Raw genomic sequence first — 21,251 nt, 5'->3', positions numbered from 1 at the left:
CCATGCACTTTTTGAAAGTCTGCAAAGAAGTTTTCCAGCAAGGCTCCCTCCCTCCTTCTATGGTGAAGCCATGATTACGCTAATCCTGAAGCCCAGGAAAGACCCCACTAATTGTGCCTCCTATAGACCCATAGCACTACGTGTGGTGGCACATATCTAGTTGGCAGATATGAACTCTTGTCAGGAAGTTCTGTGGATGAGAGGGCAGATAGAAAAAGGGGGAGGGCGGTGTAAGGAACTCATGGTGGCAACAGTAAAGACAGACAAGTGATCACAGTTCAAGGGTGTTTATTAAACTGTATGCAGGTTCGAAAAACGCCTAATCTAAACCTAAATCTAAGACAGGAGCAAGCGTCGACCATCAAATGGAAATAAGGCAGTCCTAGTGGCATTGTGTCAAATGAAAAAGGGCCTATACTAAGAAACCTATTGCCAAGTCTTCCAACTAATACAAAAAGGGTATGGGATAGTTTAAAAAAAAAAAAAAAAGAAAGAAGTGTTCACAAATAATATGTCAGGATATGGTAGCCTGGGTCTTCCTTCCCCACGTTTTGAGCACAGGGTAAGGTGGGATCTTGAGCACAGCACAGTCCCGAGCTCTCCCAGAATGAGACGACAGTGCTGTTTTAGCTTACGAGGAGCCTCTATGGCCAAGTCTCTTATCTTCAAAAAGTTTCTTGCCTTCTAGGGTGAGTAAAATAACAAACAAAGTTCCTTTTCAGGTACCAATCATATATACAGTCCCCTTTCAGTGGGTCTTGGTGGATGACTTCCACCCCGGGGACCCTCTCTTCTGGGTTTGGATCCTAAAACAGTTCCTATCGATATCAAGGCCTTCAGTGGTTGAATCTCCTGTTTCGGAGGGCCCGATTGGTTTACAAAAATGACTAACAAAACACAAAGTTCTGTTCTACGTATTCCTCGGGGGATGGCTTCACCCCTGGGTACCCCTCTTCCGAGCGCAGACCCCTCTTTGCTTTCAGCCTCCCTCCTCCGGGTTCACTATGGCTTTCTCTTGGTTCCCAAATCTTAATGTCTTTTCTAACAGTTAATAGTGGACATCCCTCTACCAGGTTCACATTTGTCAAAACACTGTTTCTTGGGACTTTAGACTTTGTCCCCTCTTAGTCAGCATCACTCTTCCAGGTTCACTCTGGCCAACTTCGCATTCACATTTACTTTCAATGTTTGCAGGATTTCTCCAGCATGGGGTCTGGCATGCATTCTTTCTTTCTTATAGTTCTTAGGTCAAAGGCTTTCGACTGTACAGGGATTTTGCTTGACCTCCTGTCTGACCACTTTGAGCTATGTCGACGGCTCTCCTACGGCCTTCTGGTATCTGTAGTTTCACTCAGACGGGGATCAATCAGAGTCGACCAGAGTTTCTCGTAGCAGCACCCACGTGGTGCTGGTCCCCTTCTGCAGTTGGTCTCCCCTTTGCAATTCTTCTTTGAACTTTTTACTTTGCAACTTTCATTCCCCAAAGCCCGGTTCTGCCTTCGACTCACTGGCTGTGATGAACCGCTTGGTTTTCTTCGCAACTGGAGTCAAGGCTAGTACCATGGTAGCAGGAGTCTCCCTCGATCCAGCTTATCAGCGTCAATACGCTCGGTGTACCTTTGACATCTGCTGCAGGACACTTGGGCTATTGTCCTCGGTCTTACGATTCCTTTTGCAGAGATTTCGCTGGGTTTTGTCAAGAAGGGCAAGGTTGTGTCTCTCCTCGCCTGCCTCTCGATGTTTGTCGCCTTTCTCCTCCTCTTGAACTACCTGGTCTTGATAGCTGTCTCATTGTGCGGTCTGCCTCGCTCGTACTGTGCTCTCTGTGCTCTCTTGCTCCCCTTTTTTTCCCCTCTGGGGAAGGGAAAGGGCCGACAGGTGTGTGCGATTCTGATAAATTGCCTGACTTTTGCCGGACCCTGGTATTGGGACAAGTCAGGTAAACAGCTCTGGCGTTAGTCCATTGTCTTTCATGTTGTGCGAAAGTGTGTGTCGGAAAAGGGGGGGGGGCAGTGTTTTTGAATGTCCTACGGATGAGGAAAAGGTGTTGAAGGAAGGGGGATACCACGTCTCACCGGTCAGTGTCCCACTCCCCGAGGACACCCCATCCAGGTGATCCTCCCTCCCTAGTCCACCCACAGGAACTGGATCCAATAGCGATGGCCATGTCCTGGCCACCTGGACGACAGATCTCCGGGATTTAGCCAGGGTGACACCTTCAGGTTTCTCACAGCGGGTAAACAGGCATAGGGTGCAAGCTTTAATCGGCCACTGAGTGACTACTGTATGTTTTTTATGTTGAAGGGAAAATGTGAAAGGGAATTGTATCTGGACAATCACAAACAATGGAGGCTGTGCCAAAACTAGGGTGAGTTGGCAGTTAGTTGACAAGTTGTCCCACTGAGCTTGATCATAACCCTGGGGAGTGGCTTCCTCTGAGGGTCTGACAGCTGAGAACAGGGTCTGCCTCCCATCACAGTCTTCAGCTACAACCCAAACAGACTCGTTTTTGGGACACTAAGAATGCTAGGATCCCTCACTGATTGTTTCAATGTGTCCCTCCTCAGCACATGAGTGAAGCGGCTGCATCCCCCATGCACAGCTCCCACCCACTCACACAAATACTAGAGCAGCGTCTTCTGATTCTAGAATAGGTCTCTGAAGTACAGGCAAGTCCCAGTTCGGTCCAGAACCTTGCTACGTCCCACCTCAGCATGCTCTACCCCATGAGGCAGATGGGCGGCTGTAAACCCGGACTGCCGCAGGGCGTCCCGCTGTATATGGTGGGTGATAGGGCACCGCTGCCATACCTGCTCAGGGAAACCTTCCAAAAGCTACCCTGTACTGGTGTAGCAGCAACGTCCTATTTAAATGAAAAGTTCCAAGCTGCCGTCTAGGAGCGGAGAGCTTATCACTTAAATATTGCGCCACTGCCACACCAGCATGGGCAGTCTTTCAAAGACTGTCCCATTCTGGTTTAGCAGCAGTGCCCTATTTAAATGAAAAAAGTCCCGCTCCCGTGCTGAAGCACCAGAAGAATGGACATTTATTTTTATGAGGAGAAAATCGTAATATATTTTTCAGTTTTTTGTAGGCGGGCTGCAGGGGCCACAGCTCTTCCATTGTTTAGAATGGTAGGTATGTGCAGTGCATGTAACAGATAAATCAGAGCAGGCATATTAACCCTTTGTGCAATCTAACTGGGAATGGGAAATTCAGACCCGTAGGATACAAGTATTTCTCTGCAACAGAGACATTAACACCCCTGGCTATATTACAGGGACTCAAACTTACTTTTATCTCTTATTTGATTCATTTTTTATTTGACTTTTTATTTTAGTAGAATTATTTGAGTACTGATTACATTTGAATTTTTAAGTTTTGGCTCCATGGGGTGGTGGTTTAGTTCCCCTCTGCATGCGAGCCAAAATGAATGCCCTAAATGATGACTAGGAGTCAAGGTGTCAGGTTCAGTCCTTACATCTTTGCTTCTGGACTCCTTTGCTGGTAAAAGGTAAGGCCTGTCCTTTCAGGTAGCCACCATGCAACCCGATTACAGGATAACAGGTAAGCACTACGGCTATCCCGAGAGCCAGGTACCAGGGGGAAAAAAATCTTGAGGGGGGAAAAAAAAAACAAGGTGCTGAGAAGACGTTCCAGGTAAGTTTGTTATTCCGGGAATTTGTCTTTAAAGGAACCAGTAACAAGTAGAAAACACGAGGTCGCAAGGCAAAATAGCGTTCCGCAATACTAAACAATTGCAATGCGAGAAGCCTTCTGAATTACCTCTATTTATTTCCGGGTATCAGATGTTGCTGAGCACGTGAACGCGATGATGTCACCGCGTGGCAAGAGCGTCTGGTCGCCATCTTGGATCGGGACGCAATTTGAAAGCGTTTCCAAAATGAAACCTGATCAGATAAGCGCCAAGTAGGGGAAAGTAAGGGAAAGCATGACATAAGGGTTGGCAGAGGCAGATATAGAATTTGGCTTTTGTTTGGCTGAACTGTCTTTTGTCTTTGATATCTGCAGTTAAAAGGTTTTGCATTATTCATATTACCAAACGTTTTTTAGGATCAGACAGCAGGCGACCATTGCCAAACACAGTTGGCCATTGCTGACTTTCGCCAGCGTCCAAACCAACCACGGTTGGCTATCATTGCCAACCATGGCCCATCATCCCCAATCATAGCTAACCATTGCCAAGCATCGCCAATCATGGTCAAGTCTTGCCGATCATGGACAGCGATTGTGGACCATGGCCGACTACAGCCATCTGTTGAGCCAGTAAGGTTGTTCTATGGGTTGAGTCCCCACCACAGAGATCTGAGGATCACCTCTAGACTGCAACTTTTATACTTTCAGGGTCTATCGAAGACCTTGAAATTATATGAGGTTAATGGTCAAGGTGTATTATTGATGTGGCAAGAGTACATTTAGTTTATGGACGGTGTTTTGTCAAAGATTGTGTGAGAGAGACAGGTAGAGAGAGATAAAGACAAACACTTACCATTCCAGCACCCAATATGGCATCCTGAAAATCATCATGGAAGGGATAAACACGTTATAAATATAATCCCCACTTGTGGAACAAAAACAATCACTAAAGGTACCCTTGAACGGTTTTAATATGCATGCCAATTAATCTGTTTTTACATACTGCCTGCGCCTGCTGTATGCATCTCCTTCTTAACAAATGTACGATATACACAGCCTATAAGGTAGCTAGACTGGTAATATTGCTGTGGTGAGGATTAATACACTTGCTACCGTGATCTCCATGTGAGCAGGAGTAGGTACAATTTTTATTTTATTTATTTAAAATATTTTCATGGTGAAACATATTCTAATGAGGCCTCACAGCGTTGACAACATTGGCAGCTTCCACGGCCGCATGGTTGATGAAATAGGAACAGTTCCACTTTCTAAGAGTATCATCTGGTATGGCAGACTTCGCTAAACCAGGGGAGTACACCAAGAACTGCATTAGAAGCAGCGAACATGCTTTAACAAGCTTGTGGCAGTGGGGTTTGAAAGGGAAGGCTGTATCAATCCTACTCACTGACAAATAATCCGGCTGGGCTTCTGTATTGATCTGCACAAAAGAGGAATACATCAGTACAGTACTCCACTCATGCGCATCTTCTGAACTAAGGACGTGAGACCAAAGGACATGCAAGAGAGAAGAGGTGGCACTTTGCAGCAGCACAACATCTCACTTATCTCTTGACTCAGGGTCTGAGCCCAGGCCATTGTAAAAGGGAGGCAACATAATGCGTGCCTGCTGCACCCATGCACCAAAGCAGTATCCCACTTGTGTTCGGAATTGAGGGTTTCTTACCTGCAGATGCTGTAAGGGGTGAGAACCACAACATGTATGCCTACTGTGTTGATGTTTCTGCACAGCATACTGTGTTGCCTGCATCGCTCTGACCCACACCACAAGGGCACGCCGCTCGTGGTCGAGGAGGCATGTGAGGGTGTTGCAGGGCACTGCACAGAAAAGCACAGAGCTGCAGGCAGAGAGGTTGCTCCCATGGGGCTCTCCTGCTTATGGAGCGAACTACACTATGCACACCAGCCGGGTGTGATAGCAGAATAGGTACTTTGTGAACAATAATACTGTATCTTGTTAAAAATAAGATGACTATGGACCTCATTACGGGTCTGGCGGTAACCCTGCCGGTAGAATCGGCGGGTTGCCGCCAGACCCGACAAAAATTACCAGCACCCGATTTCCCAGTAACACCAAGGTATTACACACCTGGTGGCCGGGAAGTCAGGCGCCGGTAATTCTGTTCGTCCACATTCCCATTGAGTCCAGTAGGACTCGATGAGGATGGGGACCACAGAAGCAACGTCACGGTTTTGGTGCTGCGGTAAAACTCTGGGCGGTACGGCACCTGCCCGCAGAGTCGTACTGTGCCGGTCCGGTAACAATGCCGGTAGGCTTACCAGCACCGCTGTTACCGGGCCGGCACAGTTGTAAGTCAACTTTATGTAACTTTCTACACATATCTCTCAGGCATATTACCTCCATGTTCCTCTTCCTTGTCCCAGTACCTACTTTTAAGGTATCAGCCTCTTTGTCAGAAACCCTTCAGGTGTCGGCATATGAGGAGGGCCACACAGCTTGTAGATGTTGTTTGACACACAGCTTGCAGACTTAATTGCTGCTGTAAACACGCTACTGGTGTAATAAAAATGCTGAAGCCAGGTCTGCATTCAGCCACTTGATTTATAAGCACTCTGTGTTTATTTCATTGAAGTCCTGTTAAGCAGAAGCATTGGCAAAGCCAACAGTTTTGGCTTGTGTATAATATTAGGAACTTGCTGGGCACTTCTTGGATGCCCAGGTACTGCCACCACTTTGCACCTGCAACTACCAATGGGCAGTTAATACCAATATGACTGTGCCTGACAAGTGCCTTTGCCATGCCTACAAAAAAGCCCAAACTGTTCGCATTGCTAATGCTTGTTGTATCAGTGTGCTCCGTCTTGTCGATGTTCCTGTTTCTGTCTGTCACAGACACACCTTGTACCCACCGACTTTCCTTATGTATTGCTGTTTGTGGTTGTTTTTATTAGTGCCTCTTTGATGGAAAATGTTATTTGAAAGGTTGCATTTCTTGATTTATGTAAGGAATCTGTGGCGGTATATGATGAGGATGTATCACTTTGTTGAAATTACTCTTCACGCTCTTTCTTGAATATAACATTTTGACAAAAAAAGTGTAGAACCTAATGGAGGAAGTCTTGTGGTGTGTTAAAGCCCTTCAATCAGGAGGATGGGTGAAATGCACAAGGGTGGTTCATGAACTCATAGATGTGGCACCAGGGAATGTAAAGCTTCATATCTTGATCGGCTGGAGAACACCTGGACACAGTGGCGTACCGAGCAGGGGCTCGCTGCCACCCCACAAGCTCTTTTGAGAGCCTGACTGGGACTTTCGTCAGTGGGCCACCTGTCCTGTTCGGCACCTCAATGAGGGTGCCCAACGGGAAAGGTGTCCCCCTGGCAGGACAATGTGTGCTGAGTAATTCCTGCTCAGCACAGTAATTTTCCTGGCAGCAGGACACCTTACCCTTTCCGAAACCTCTGCCAGGACAATGTCCCAAGGAGCTCCAGGCAGCAGCAGAGGAGCTCGCAAGTTGCTCTGTGTCAACGGAGCATTTCAATGTGAACCATTAGGCACTGATGGGAGGGTGGGTGGACTATTAGCAGGGACTTTTGCCCCTTTAGAACTGTGCATGGGAGGGAGTGATCAGGTGTGAGACGGTTGCATAATGCTGCAGGCTTTATGAAATAATGAGTATGGCTTTACCCAAGGGGGGTTTGTTAGGCTCACATTAATCTGCATGATGCTATTGTGATTTTGCATGCAGGATGGGGACAATCAAACTAAATCCATCCTTTTATTGCTCAACATATTTCTATAATGATGTATAGTTAAAGTTAATAATGAAAGGGAAGTTTGTTATGTAATGTGCTTTGCTTCCAAGGCATTGCTATAAATAAAGTATTATTTAAGCACATGAAATGCAAAGGGAAACATTAATAAATATCTATATAAACTAAAACTGTGAAGTGAAGATGTGCTCAGTTGCTTAAATTGTCCACATCCCGGTTTCACCATTTAACCAAAGTGTGTGATCCTGGGCAGATCATGTAATCAGACTGTCTTATCTGCAGCTCTGTAAGTGATTCACTTCAAAGCTTTAATATATCATGCTGTTATTTAATTTTAAAAAAAAGCCTGACTTGCTCCATATATAACAGTGCAATTAGGTATTTTGCACCACAGAATTATTTGCCACTTGGCTTACTTATGACAACTTATTCTAAAGTCAGTTGCATGGCGCCTCCAAGTATCAAAGACTGATGATGCTCCTTGCGATGTGCTTTCTGTGAAGTAATGTCTGTTGGTGCAATCCATATGCAAATTAGGAGATGTGCTTGTATTTTGCCCCAGAGCGCCTGGACAGAGCTCTAATAGAGGAGTTCCCTGCATCTGTAATAATTCTGCCGGTTTTTTTTGTTGTGTTAAAATGCGAGATGCCACTAGTAATGTTACCAAAAAAATAGATTGGGGCAGGGGTGGGCGGTTTGTGGGCCCACCACCACATCTTGCAATGTTGGATACTGTCATGCCGCCGAGTTCCTGGCGTCTATGGAGCCGCTGGCGAGGCAGAACTTAGTCCCGTTCGCCGGCAGCTTTCGGCCACGCCCCCCCGTTTCCTGGTTTTACTTTCCTTCTGTTCCTATTGGTTGGGCGCTCCGCGGCCCGGTGTTTTAACCAGCCACTTCCGTGTCACGGATGCATCGCAACGCTTCCGGTTTTGTCTGTTAGCCCTGAGTTGCTTGCTACCTGTTGCTATCTTCCTGGGTTACTCGCTTTTCCGCCGGTCGGGTCCTCGTGCCCAGTCCGTCCCCCCTCTGTTCTTCCTTCGTCCTTCCGCTGGTTCCATCTGCCTTTCTCTCGCTCCCTTGACTTTGTTTCACTCGCCCGGCTCCTCTGCCTTCTAACTTGCTTACCCTCCCTCCTTCCCATCTTCACTTACCGCTTTTCCTCCTCTTTTCTGTTCCACTTGCTCCATTCTTCTGTTTCCTACTTCCTCTCGCTCTGCTCCGTACCTTCCGTGTGCCAGTTCCCTGCCTTGTCATTGGACTTGCTCTCTCCTACCTTCAGGATTGTTTGCTGTGACCTTCCGTGTACCAGACTCCGGCCTGTTCCCCTGCACTGCCTTTGCTTACCGTTTTGTTACTTCCACTTCTAGCCTCGTGTACCAGATCCTCGGACCGCTTACTGGACTGCCTGTGTTCTGGGGGGGTTCACTCCACGTGTTGCCTCCAGACACTTTCCACCAGCTCTCACCCTTCAAGGATTCCTGGTTCCACACCTCCAAGGCACCCGACGATAACACAGGGGTTTTTTGTGCCGAAGGGCTTTTTTCCCTCTCTTGGTCGATCCCGGGGGAGAGGCCCCCTGGTCTCCCCTCTTGGGGGGCATGGTGGCTTCCTCCCGGGGTCGTCCCTATCTACATAAAAAAAAGGTGCGATCACGAAGAAAGGAAAAGAAGGGTTCTTGGAAGGAAGAAGAAGGTGAGGAGTCGGGGGAGGGGGAGATCTCAGAATCTACACTGTCGTACGAAGATATCACCGACCCCGGTGACAGTTTGCGACGCCAAAAAGAGATGGCCACCTCACAGCAGGTACAAGAACTCGTAGCCGCTGTACAAAGTCTAAGTTTGGAGATGCAGAACCTTAAGACAGCCAACGCCACCCATCAACAGCATCTGACGGACAGGGAAAGACCTTTAACCGATTTACCTCCACTTCCCCTAGTATCAGGGAAGTTCGATGGTTCCCCAAAAAAAGGTTAAGGAGTTCCTGGACGCATGCAATCTTAATTTTTCCTTTCGCCCTCAGACCTTTGCCTCAGACCACGCCAAGGTGGGGTTTATGATCACCCACATGACCGCGAATGCCCTGGCTTGGGCTACCCCTCTAGTAAACCAGCCAGACCCGGTTTTACAGGACTACAATGCCTTTAAGGCCCTGATTCAACAAACCTTTCTGCGAACAGAGAGTACCTACTTGGCCTCGGAGGACCTCCTTGACATCCGTCAGGGGAATTCTGATCTACTGACATACATCACCGCTTTCAAACAGGTGGCAGCTGAGGCAGGTTGGCAGGAACAGGCCCAGTATGCCATATTTCGGCGAGGTTTAAGGGAGGAATTGAAGGACGAACTAGCCCGGATAGAAAGACCGGTGTCTTTTGCCGAACTCCTGACAGCTGCCCTCCGAATTGACTTCAGAATGACGGAAAGCCGTCAAGAAAAGAAGAAGACCAGGTTAAGTGTACCCCCTCTCGTGGAGACTCACTCACCCGCATCTGTACCCTTCCAACGGACCTCTAAGGAAGAACCCATGCAGATCGGAACCACCAGAGCCCCGCTCACACCTGAAGAAAGGAAACGGCGCAGGGAGGGTTCCCTGTGTATGTACTGCGGGTCTTCCTCACATCTATTAAGAGATTGTCCGGAAGTACCGCCCAGAATGTCCGGAAACACTCGCCATCGGTAAACATTGGGACGTATTACCGAGGGGCTGCTCTTAGTCCCTACGAGCCTCTTTCTGTATCCTCTACTGAAACGTCTGAGGACTCCCGGTTGATGGTGCTCACAGTTTCTCTCAGAGTGGGCCCCAAGGAAGTAACCACTTTAGCCCTACTCGACTGTGGAGCAGCAGGGAACTTCATGGATACCCATTGGGCAGAACGACACGGAGTGAAAAGGATAGCCAAACGAGAAGATCAAAAGGTGGAAGGGGTTGATGGCGAACCTTTGAGCTCGGGTTTGATCACTCACACCACAGAAGCACTTACTTCGTCCATCCAACAACACACCGAAAGTATCACATTCGATATCATCAGGGCTGCTCACTTCCCCCTAATCCTGGGTATCTGTTGGCTACGAAGACAACGCCAGTATTGACTGGTCTAGAAACTTACTTAGTTTTAGGTCCTCACTATGCAAATCGGAATGCTTGCCAGAACCAAGATTCGAGACCGTCAAGACCACAAATAGCTGCGAGGTCAGAACTGTACACTGTCTCCCACACCTGAAGGAGTTCAACGAGGTGGCAACTGAAAAGATACCCGTCGAGCTCCCACCGCACCGGCCTGAAGACTGTTGCATTGATCTCACCCCAGGTGCATTGGTACCCTTAGGTAGGATGTTTCCACTGTCTTTAGAAGAAAAACAATACCTCCGAACGTACTTGGACAGCAACATGGAAAACGGGCTCATAAGGCCTTCAAAGTCCCCTGCAGGGTCATCCTTGTTCTTCATCTCAAAAAAGGATTCAAAGGAGTTGAGGCCGTGTATAGATTATCGCAGTCTAAACCAGGTTACCATAAAAGACCGGCATCCTATGCCATTGATCACCGATATCCTACAAGCTGTACAGGGTGCTACCATCTTTACCAAACTCGACCTGAGGAATGCTTATCACCTACTCCGGGTGCAGAAAGGAGACGAATGGAAGACAACATTCCGGACTCCTTTCAGACTTTGCGAATACCAGGTAATGCTGTTCGGGTTGGTAAACGCCCCGTCGGTATTCCAACGGTTTATGGACAGACTATTCTCCGATCTCCTGTGCCAAACCACATTGGTATACTTAGATGACATTCTGATCTACTATCACACTCCTGAAGACCATGTGGAACATATCAGGGAAGTATTCAGAAGGCTACAGAGAAATCATTTGTCTGTTAAACTCGCCAAATGTGTGTTTTCAGCCTCCTCCATTCCTTATCTAGGATACATTCTGTCAGACCACGGTATCTCCATGGATCCTAACAAAGTGTCTTCCATCATTGAATGGCCTTCACCCACCTCAGTCAAAGAGATACAGAAATTCCTGGGGTTAGCAAACTTCTACCGGAGATTTATCCCTAATTTCTCTCAAAAGATACTACCCATCACCACACTTTTAAAGAAGTCTGCAACTCCATTCAAATGGTCAGCGGAGGCGGAAGACAGTTTTGGGAATCTTAAGGAAGCCTTCTGTTCGGCACCCATTTTACAACCACCAAACCAACATCTACCCTTCATTCTAGAGACGGACGCTTCATCAGCCGCAATAGGGGCTGTGCTTCTTCAAGAAATCCAGGGTACAGAACATCTGGTGGCTTACTTCTCAAAGACCCTAAATACCAGCCAAAGGAATTACTCAGTCATAGAGCAAGAGCTTCTAGCCATGAAGGCGGCCTGTGTAGAATGGCGCCATCTGCTTCAAGGAGGAAGGTTCCCGTTCACCATACGGACCGATCATAAGAACTTGCAGGTTCTCGAACAGTTCGAGTGCTACAACACTCGACAGGCCCGAAGGGCTCACTTCTTCACCCAATTCGAATTCCACATAACCTACATCCCCGGCAAAATGAATGTTGTAGCCGACTCCCTTTCCCGCCGGTGTGATTACCTACCAGAGACAGATACGCCTCTTGAACGGATGTTTCCCCAGTCCAGGACTATCGGAATTATTTCTAAATTCCTTCAGCAGGTACAGGAGGATTCTGCAGGTCGTTTTGAAGTGGAAAGACATTCTAAGGATCTGGCCTATGACATCAGGAACGGCCTTTACCTTGTCGGAGGAAAACTATCTACCCACACCGGCTTTCCGCAAGACAGCACTTTCCTGGTGTCATGATTCTAAACTAGCAGGACACAGGGGAGTGGCTGGCACTCTCGACTACCTTCAAAGACATTTCTACTGGCCTACGATGAGAAGGGATGGAGATCGGTACGTTCAGTCATGTATCGTCTGTGTGCGGAGTAAGTCATCCCGTAAACGACCAATTGGTCTACTGGAACCAAGTTCTGTAGCTAAGGGTCCTTGGAGCACGATCTCTACAGATTTTATAGTGGATTTGCCCCTGTCTCAAGGATGCACCTGTGTCATGGTAGTGGTGGATTTACTAAATTGGCTCACTTCTCCCCATTGCCTGGTGTTCCTACTGCAGCCAAGAAGTGTTTCTCCAAGACATATTCCGGTTACACGGTCTACCTAACAAGATAATTTCAGACCGGGGTAGTCAGTACACCTCCCGGTTCTGGAAGGCACTGTGTGTCAGACTAGGTATCGAAAGAGCTCTCACCTCTGGATTCCATCCGCAATCCAATGGGCAAACTGAACGCCTGAATGGAACCCTGGAACAGTACTTAAGGTGCTTTATCAACTCCCAACAAGACAACTGGTGCACGCTACTCCCTCTAGCTGAATTCTCTTACAATAACTCCACACATGCCGCTCTGGGGTTCAGTCCTTTTTTTGGTACTTATGGTTTTCACCCTCGCTCCATTCTTCCTGTCTTGGGCCTCTCTACTAGCGTACCATCGGTAGATTCTTCCCTCTCCCTCCTTAGAGAGACACACAAGAAGGTAGAGGAAGGCCTTAAATCAGCCCAAGCTCAATATTGCATTCAAGCCAACAAACACCGTAGACCTGTACCAGGATGGGATGTGGGTACCAGAGTCATGCTCTCCACTAGATATTTACCTCGTTTGGTACATCCCTCCAAGTTATCTCCCAAGTATCTAGGGCCATATGAGATCATACAGAAGATCAACCCTGTGGCTTTTTGCTTAAAATTACCCAACAACCTCAAAAGGGTCCACCCTGTTTTCCATGCCTCTCAACTCAAGGCATTTCATGCTGACACATGGGCACGACAGGTTAGACAGGCCCCGATTCCTCAGGGCTCCACTCGGGCGGAATATGAGGTCGCCCAACTCTGACTCCAGGTATCATAAGGTTAGGCTGGAATATTTGGTTAAATGGAAGGGCTACCCTTCATCGGAAAACTCTTGGGAACCCATCACACACATTAATGCTCCTGTCTTACTTCGCAAGTACCACTTCTTTCATCCAGGGAAACCAGGGGGGGGAGCTTATAGGAAGGGGCATACTGTCATGCCGCCGAGTTCCTGGAGTCTATGGTGCCGCTGGCGACGCGGAACTTAGTCCTGTTCGCCGGCAGCTTTCGGCCACGCCCCCCGTTTCCTGGTTTTACTTTCCTTCTGTTCCTATTGGTTGGGCGTTCCGCGGCCCAGTGTTTTAACCAGCCACTTCCGGGTCACGGATGCGTCGCAACGCTTCCGGTTTCGTTCCTTAGCCCTGAGTTGCTTGCTACCTGTTGCTATCTTCCTGGGTTACTCGCTTTTCCGCTGCTCGGGTCCTCGTGCCCAGTCCGGCCCCCCTCTGTTCTTCCTTCGTCCTTCCGCTGGTTCTATCTGCCTTTCTCTCGCTCCCTTGACTTTGTTTCACTCGCCCGTCTCCTCTGCCCTCCTTCCAACTTGCTTACCCTCCCTCCTTCCCATCTTCACTTACCGCTTTTCCTCCTCTTGTCTGTTCCGCTTGCTCCATTCTTCTGTTTCCTACTTCCTCTTGCTCCGCTCCGTACCTTCCATGTGCCAGTTCCCTGCCTTGTCATTGGAATTGCTCTCGCCTACCTTCAGGATTGTTTGCTGTGACCTTCCGTGTACCAGACTCCGGCCTGCTCCCCTGGACTGCCTTTGCTTACAGTTTTGTTACTTCCACTTCTAGCCTCCACTTCTAGCCTCGTGTACCAGATCCTCGGACCGCTTACTGGACTGCCTGTGTTCTGGGGGGGGTTCACTCCACGTGTTGCCTCCAGACACTTTCCACCAGCTCTCACCCTTCAAGGATTCCTGGTTCCACACCTCCAAGGCACCCGACGATAACACAGGGGTTTTTTGTGCCTAAGGGCTTTTTCCCCTCCTCTTGGTCGATCCCGGGGGAGGGGCCCCCTGGTCTCCCCTCTTCGGGGGCACGGTGGCTGCTTCCCGAGGTCATCCGCATCTTTTTTTTAATGTAGATGGGATCACGAAGAAAGGAAAAGAAGGGTTCTTGGAAGGAAGAAGGTGGTGAGGAGTCGGGGGAGGGGGAGATCTCAGAATCTACACTTTCGGACGAAGATATCATATCACCGACCCCGGTGACAGATACTCCACTGACAGGACAATATAGGGAGGCTTTCCATAAGATGTAACTGTCTTGTTATTACCACAAAGCGCAGCTCGACATTTCATGAACTGTAACGAGTCATTAATGGCTTCAGTCGAAACCTCGTATTTTAATGACAAGTTAAAGTTTATGTAATGCCGAGCTTCGTTCCATTGTGGGTATAGATGAATCACTCTTTATTATTCTGAGAGAAAGCTTTACATCAGCGGCTTCCTCAAAGACAGCCTCGCGTTTTAATGCAAAGCTTTCTCTCAGAATGAACATTGTTTTTATCTATTAAAGCAACAGAGGCAGCTTGCGCGGTGCTCTGCTGCTTATGTCTGTGACAGCTCGGAAGAGGGGCCGCTGCTCAGGCTTAATGCAGCCAATCAGCAATGAGCCGAAGACCACCAATTGCTCTTAACGATTCTTTCACAGTCTGCTTAAAATACTACTCTGCATGAGCTAAGATCACAGTGTAGACTAACATTGCTGTTGGTAGTTTAGGTGCACAGATGGCTGGTACGGTTTGCTCCCGTGTACATGTGCGGGTCGGACTGGGCCATAAAATTGTCTCTGGCACCAATGAAAAAGTGGCCCATAATTGTAAAGGGTAATTCACTCCTTTTCTAACCCTGTTTGAATAGTACCCAAGGGGGGGTGGTATAAAATGGCATGCAAATTGTGCATGTTAAAGAATATTTACTCAGCAACACTGGTCAAAACTATTATTAACATAGTGAACTAACATCACTAGTGCCATGGAAGTGGAATTGATATGTAGTTTGGAAAATGTTGAATGTCAGGCTGATTATGTCGCTGGGCGCAGCGCTGCAGCAGGAGTGGCAATGTGAGGCAATATAAGGCAGGCCAATAAATCAGGAGCGTCTTGGCAGGTCTTTAATTCAACTCGAACTGCCGAACTGGCGGTAATCCCGCCTCCTCAATCACGTGGGTCGCAGCCCACTCATAACTGCAATAAACAGAGGACTGTTCCTCTTAAACACAACAACAACAAAAGTAGGACATTACAGAAAAGAAGCAGCATTAAAGAAATTGCGCTGTTTAAAACTATTATTTTGGACATTTCCTTTGATCGGAGGTCAACTGCCAGCTCCGCCCCCAAACCCTGCCTCTTTGGGCACCGCCCCCTTCACCTCTGCCCTCACCCCAGCCCTTGTGGGACCCCCCCACCAAATTGTTCTCATTTCCACCACTGGATAAGGTGGTGGATGGCACAGCCGAATCTGCCATGAAATTCCCTCGGCGTGTGCGGCATGGCCATAAACCACTTCTGTTTGGGGGTGGGTGGAGCCGGGGATGAGGATACCAGCCAAGAAGACAAAGAGATCCGCCGTTGTTGCAACTAAAATCAAAATAGGAAAAACAAACCCATCGGTGTTTTGTTCTCCCCTGTTCCCCTCTCTTGCCGCGCTGTGAAACACCTGTGTATGAGCTCGATGTAAATAAAAATATCAAATATACCAGGCGCTTTGCCGAGATGAATAAGCGCATTATAAATGCTCAATAAAAAATAAATACCTGCCCATGCACGGCGTGGACCACTCCTTCCTCCGTAATCCTCTTCCTAAGCACATAGACGTCCCACGTGAAAACGTCACGATGACGTAACAAGTCGATATGCCTTGAGGCATTTCAGAAACTATCGGCAAACTTTAAAACAAACACAATGCTATTGGGTCTCATAGGGACTTTAAATGTGTGATTGATAATGAAAGCAATACAAGACCTCCGTTTAGCCTTCTCTTCCACACATTGCAAAGGGGTAAATGAACAATCCCTCCCGGGGAATGCCAAATCGCCCCCCATTGCAGGAGAAATAAAGAACCGTCATGCTGGTAATTCGTACCCATATGCATCTGTCTGCATAAAACACATACATACTTGCCAACATTCTGTGACCAAAAAGATGTAGGATTTTTCAAGTTTGAAAAATAATGGATTCCCATAACAATGACATCACAGGAAAATACAAAAACATACAAATAGCACAACATGGAAAGATGTTGAAATGTTAAAAATGTATAATTATGAATGCTAACACCAAATTGTCAGCATTGTGTGATGGTGTTACACTCGCCACTTGCTTTCACTGCTGGATCACCTAAGGGTTGTACCGGCAAGAGTGCAGGACAGAGTCACGCAGCTGTCAGGTCAGTGGATTGGTCTGAGTGCAATCAAAGTAATCACCTACCTGTCCACTGTATAGAGAGACTAATATGTTGCATACTCTGTCCTGGAGCCTGCCTTAGAATCACATAAATTACTTGCCCCTGTAAAAAGCAGTAGGATCTGTCACTGAAATCTGTAGGCGGTAGGGCTACTTCAAAAGCAGTAGCCTACTGCCTAAATCTGTAGGGTTGGCAAGTATGCACATATCCCCATCTGCTGCACAAACCAAATCCTCCAACACCCTCCAGCCTCCAGCGGGGAGGATAACTAACCGTTCGCTGTAATGTTCACTGGTACAGTGGAAGTCCCATTGGGACGGGGGGAACGCGCTGTGCCCAGCCCCACTCCATAAAACACATCTCACACGGGCAAATCGCACATCTGCATGAGAAAGCCCAAAACGAACTGAATCCACCTGTACTTTAAGTAAATCTCAACCGATGCACATTACAAGCCCCAACATATACAGAAATACCCCCTCCCCAATATTGCCTCACCCCTTTGATGCACATTACATATCCTTAAAAAACATTGAATTAACGAAAAAAACTAAACTGAATCCGCCTGTAATTAAGTAACGATGCACATTACAAACCACCAAAATACACAAAAATACCCCCTTCCCAATATTGCCGCTCTGCGTTAAAGTAACAATCAACAAGAGATAACTTTAAGACTTACCAGAAACCAAACAACCAACCAACTATTGAAGTGTTCTTTCTAACGGAGGAATCGCTCCGCAACGCCTTCCTTCCCTCTCCTGCAAAACATATGACGAATGAACGCTTAAACCCACGTGATGAAGCAGACGTTGAAACCCACGTGATGCAGAGCAGCCCACGTGATGAAGTGGAGGCGAGCGTTGCTAGGGTCCTTTTCTCGAATGGGAACTAGAAAACTACCCTTTACGAAACGCGCATGTCCAGTTTCTAGGCAGCATCAGGCGAGTGCATGCGAGCCAACTCTTTTAATGAATTTTATATGCATTTCTTTTAGTATCCATCAACTTAGACATTCTCACCCCTTTGTTGTTATATTGTTAAGAGGAGCCCTTTTGCAACCTCTAGAAATGCACGTTGAAGCTGTAATTCCTTGTATTGTACTTATTGTTGTAAGGCACCCCTGCTGGGAGCATGGTAGCTCCCAGGATGTTGTAATGAGTCACGTGACCAACCTAATAAAAGATACTGGCCGTTTCCGGCTAGTCAGTCAAGACCAAACTGGCTCCGGTGTTGTTCCTCATGTGTGCCTGTCTGGCGCACCACTGTGTGGTGTAGGCCCAGGGACGGGGCCCTCCACGAGGCCAGCGCCCCTGCTGGGCAACGCCGACCTCGATTGTTGTGGCCATGTGATCATGGCTGTCGTGGCGACCCCAGCCTGGGTGCCCCCAGAGCCGGGGCCGTCGTACACTGGGTGCCCCAGCCACATGGGAAGCTCCAGTGACCAGAAGCGAGTACTCCTTGATCCGCAGTGTGACCGCCGCCCACACTGTGTCGGGTGTTCTCGACATGAGTATGGGGGCTGCCCGGTGATCTGGAGCAACCCCCCCCCCCCCCAACAATGGCGACAAAGGTACCAGGGCCCCGCGTGACCTGTAGTGTGGTGGAAGGAAGCGGCGTCGGTGGCCGCGTGAGAGGTTGCCCCTCTGCACCCCTTGGGTAAAGGGGGGGGTATATGCCCCACACTGAGAAGGAGAACGCTCGAGGAAGGTAAGCGGCATCGGCCGCGTGAACTGCTGTCCCCCACAAACGCGGCCAGAGGAGGAGAGCTGCCCCTCGCCCACGCGTTGGCCTCAACAAAAGGGGGCATGCTGGCGGCCCGAGCCACCGCAAGAGGCATGGCGGCCCCAGCCGCAACGTAGAACTGGCCATGTCTGGCGTAGATACACCCGCGAAGAAAGGGAGAGGCAGGATGCCCCTTTCCCCCACCAGGAAGAGGGGAGCTGCCTGCCCACGAGCCGCGAACATGGGGTGGCTACACGCAGCATCCGCTGCATGGAGAGGGGGGCTGCCCCACTGGTGGACGGCCACAAGGCGGAGGCGGCAGGAGCCGCAACATCGAGAGCCGGGCGGCGATGTTCTCCACCTCTCCCTCTCTCCCTCTCACCCCCCCACCCCCCTGGTGAAACAGGAGGAGACTCGCTCAGCACCGGAGCGGTCAAGAAAAAAAAAAGGAAAGGAAAAGTGCTCCGACCAGAGCTACAAAAAAAGAGAGAAACGCAATGAGGAGGCGTGCCCCCCCCCCAAGATGAGACAGGCTCCGGTGGAGCAAAGAGGGGAGAATTCCCCAAGTGGCCGCATCCCCCAGGCAACGACCCCGGACGGCAACAAGGAAAAAAAAATACGCTCGTGGCGGAGCTCGGGGAAAGGTGAAGTGTTGCTCGGCCCCACACCCCCACCTGTGTCACACTGTTCTGACAGGCCCCAGAGAGCAATCCCGAGAGAACCAGCAGTGCTCGTGTCAGCAGGACTATTAAAGTTCAGATGGGGTTGCGCATGGTCTGTGCACCCATAGCGGCGTAACTGGGCCCATCCGTGGGGAGTTGTGGAAATGAAAAGGGGATGCAAGAGGATCACCAGACAGTGAATGTTGCGCAGTTCGCTCTGGCCAAGTCAAGGAACCAGCCCATGGGAAAGCTGCTCCGAGTGATGTTTCACAAGTTCATGGAGGCAAAGTGCAGTCGAATGATGGTGTGCGCAGCTGGGGCATGTAATCAGAAGTCCTCAGTGGTGAAACTCAGACACATGCACAATCAGATATGTGCCAAGGACGAAGTAAAGCGCCCCCATGGTAGCCGCTGCGGCAGAAACATACAGGCTCATCAGAGGATCCCGGGGCCCCACCCCAGTGACTGTCAGAAAAGAAAAATGACAGGAAGAATGGAAAGGATAGGGGGCCACCAGGGAGGGTTGCAGCTCTTTTGAGTGCTTGTGAGCCCTCTGATACCAACAGCACCCCGCCAAGAAGAGCTGCCGGAGACATGAGGGGCCTGTTGTCCGTCACCAGTACCCAGCCGCGGGTTTGCCCCCTCCATGTAAATGGACCTAGCCGATGTGGCCCCTGGGTCTCCAGGTGCAGCTTTGCCGGTTTTTCTTGACTCTGGTATGACTGTCCAAGATGAGCATTCTTGAGGACGTAAACTGGCTTCCTGCAACTCCACACGTGTGAAGATGGACATCACCATCGACATCCCCATGAGGATTGGGGGCCTGCGGACACAGACTTGCTTAGAATGGCCCAGGTGGTGGGCAATGTGATGTTGTGCACACCCGCACATGCAGAATGCTTCATGTGGTGCCAGTGGCTCTCACTGGTGTTTTTGTGTGATAGTTGAACCACTCACCCAGGTTAATAAAGGGTCCGAAAACTAGCTGAGTGGTGGGTGTGTTGGGATTTTGGGTTCTTTTTGTTTTGTTGTTATGAAAAAGGAGGAGTGTTGTATGGCACCCCTCCTGGGAGCATGGTAGCTCCCAGGATGTTGTAATGTAACCTAATAAAAGATACTGGCCGTTTCCGGCTAGTCAGTCAAGACCAAACTGGCTCTGGTGTTGTTCCTCATGTGTGCCTGACTGGCGCACCACCGCGTGGTGTAGGCCCAGGGACAGGGCCCTCCACGAGGCCGGCGCCCTTGCTGGGCAATGCTGACCTCGATTGTTGTCTGGCCATGTGATCATGGCTGTCGTGGCGACCCCGGCCTGGGTGCCCCCAGAGCCGGGGTCGTCGTACGCTGGGTGCCCCCAGCCACATGGGAAGCTCCAGTGACCTGGAGCGAGTGGGCTGATCCCCACACCTTGATCCGCGGCGTGACCGCCGCCCACACTGACTGTGTTGGGTGTTCCCGACGTGAGTATGGGGGCTGCCCGGTGATCCGGAGCAGCCCCCCAACACTTATCACTTGTTGAAATTAAATATTGTAAGTACGTGATTTTCTAAACATCTGGTTTTGAAATTACACGGGGCAGCCTGTTGTTGGTATTATAGACACAATAGCTGCTCCGAAGCTCATTTACAGTAGAGTTCAGGCTCTGCAATGCTCACAGACGCAGTAACTGCTGTGCAGCTACTACACAGACCGTGCTCTGGTGTAAGTTACTATATATATATTACCTGTGCCGGATAATGCTTGCAGACGCAGTAACTGCTGTGCAGCTGCTACACAGACCCTGCTCTGGTGTAAGTGACTATATATATATATAATACCTGTGCTGGCTAATGCTCAAAGACGCAGTAACTGCTGTGCAGCTACTACACACACCCTGCTCTTGTGTGTCTGTCACAAAGTGTGTAGGGGTGATGGAGTTCTTTCTGTGAATTGTTTGCCGATTCTGTGGCGTAGTAGTTATTTTTTTTTTATTTTTGTATTTTTTTTTTTTTTGCTTTGAGGTCTGTTGCTTTGTACAGTTGAGTTGTCTTTGGTATTTTATTTAGTCTTGTCTGGTGTATTGTTCTCTCCATTTTGTTTCCATTTTGCAGTTGTTTTTTCTTTTTTTTTGGGGCGTTTTTTCAGTTCTTCTGTGAA

At 48.9% G+C, this 21,251-nt stretch overlaps 1 protein-coding gene across 3 annotated transcripts in view; it reads right to left on the bottom strand.

Moving 5' to 3' along the window:
* Nucleotides 1–17,511, bottom strand: part of LOC138489391 (zinc finger protein 551-like) — a 140,177-nt gene extending 122,666 nt beyond the window's left edge. For all 3 annotated transcript variants that reach the window (XM_069617112.1, XM_069617113.1, XM_069617111.1), the window contains exon 1: nucleotides 17,414–17,511. The gene's annotated coding sequence lies outside the window, so the exon portion shown is untranslated. The remainder of the gene's footprint in view (nucleotides 1–17,413) is intronic.
* Nucleotides 17,512–21,251: the final 3,740 nt, after the last annotated feature.

This window comes from Ambystoma mexicanum, chromosome 9, assembly GCF_040938575.1.
Source record: "Ambystoma mexicanum isolate Mex_15411 chromosome 9, UKY_AmexF1_1, whole genome shotgun sequence".
NCBI classification, from domain to species: Eukaryota; Metazoa; Chordata; class Amphibia; order Caudata; family Ambystomatidae; genus Ambystoma; species Ambystoma mexicanum.
This window is presented reverse-complemented; position numbering and strand designations above follow the sequence as displayed.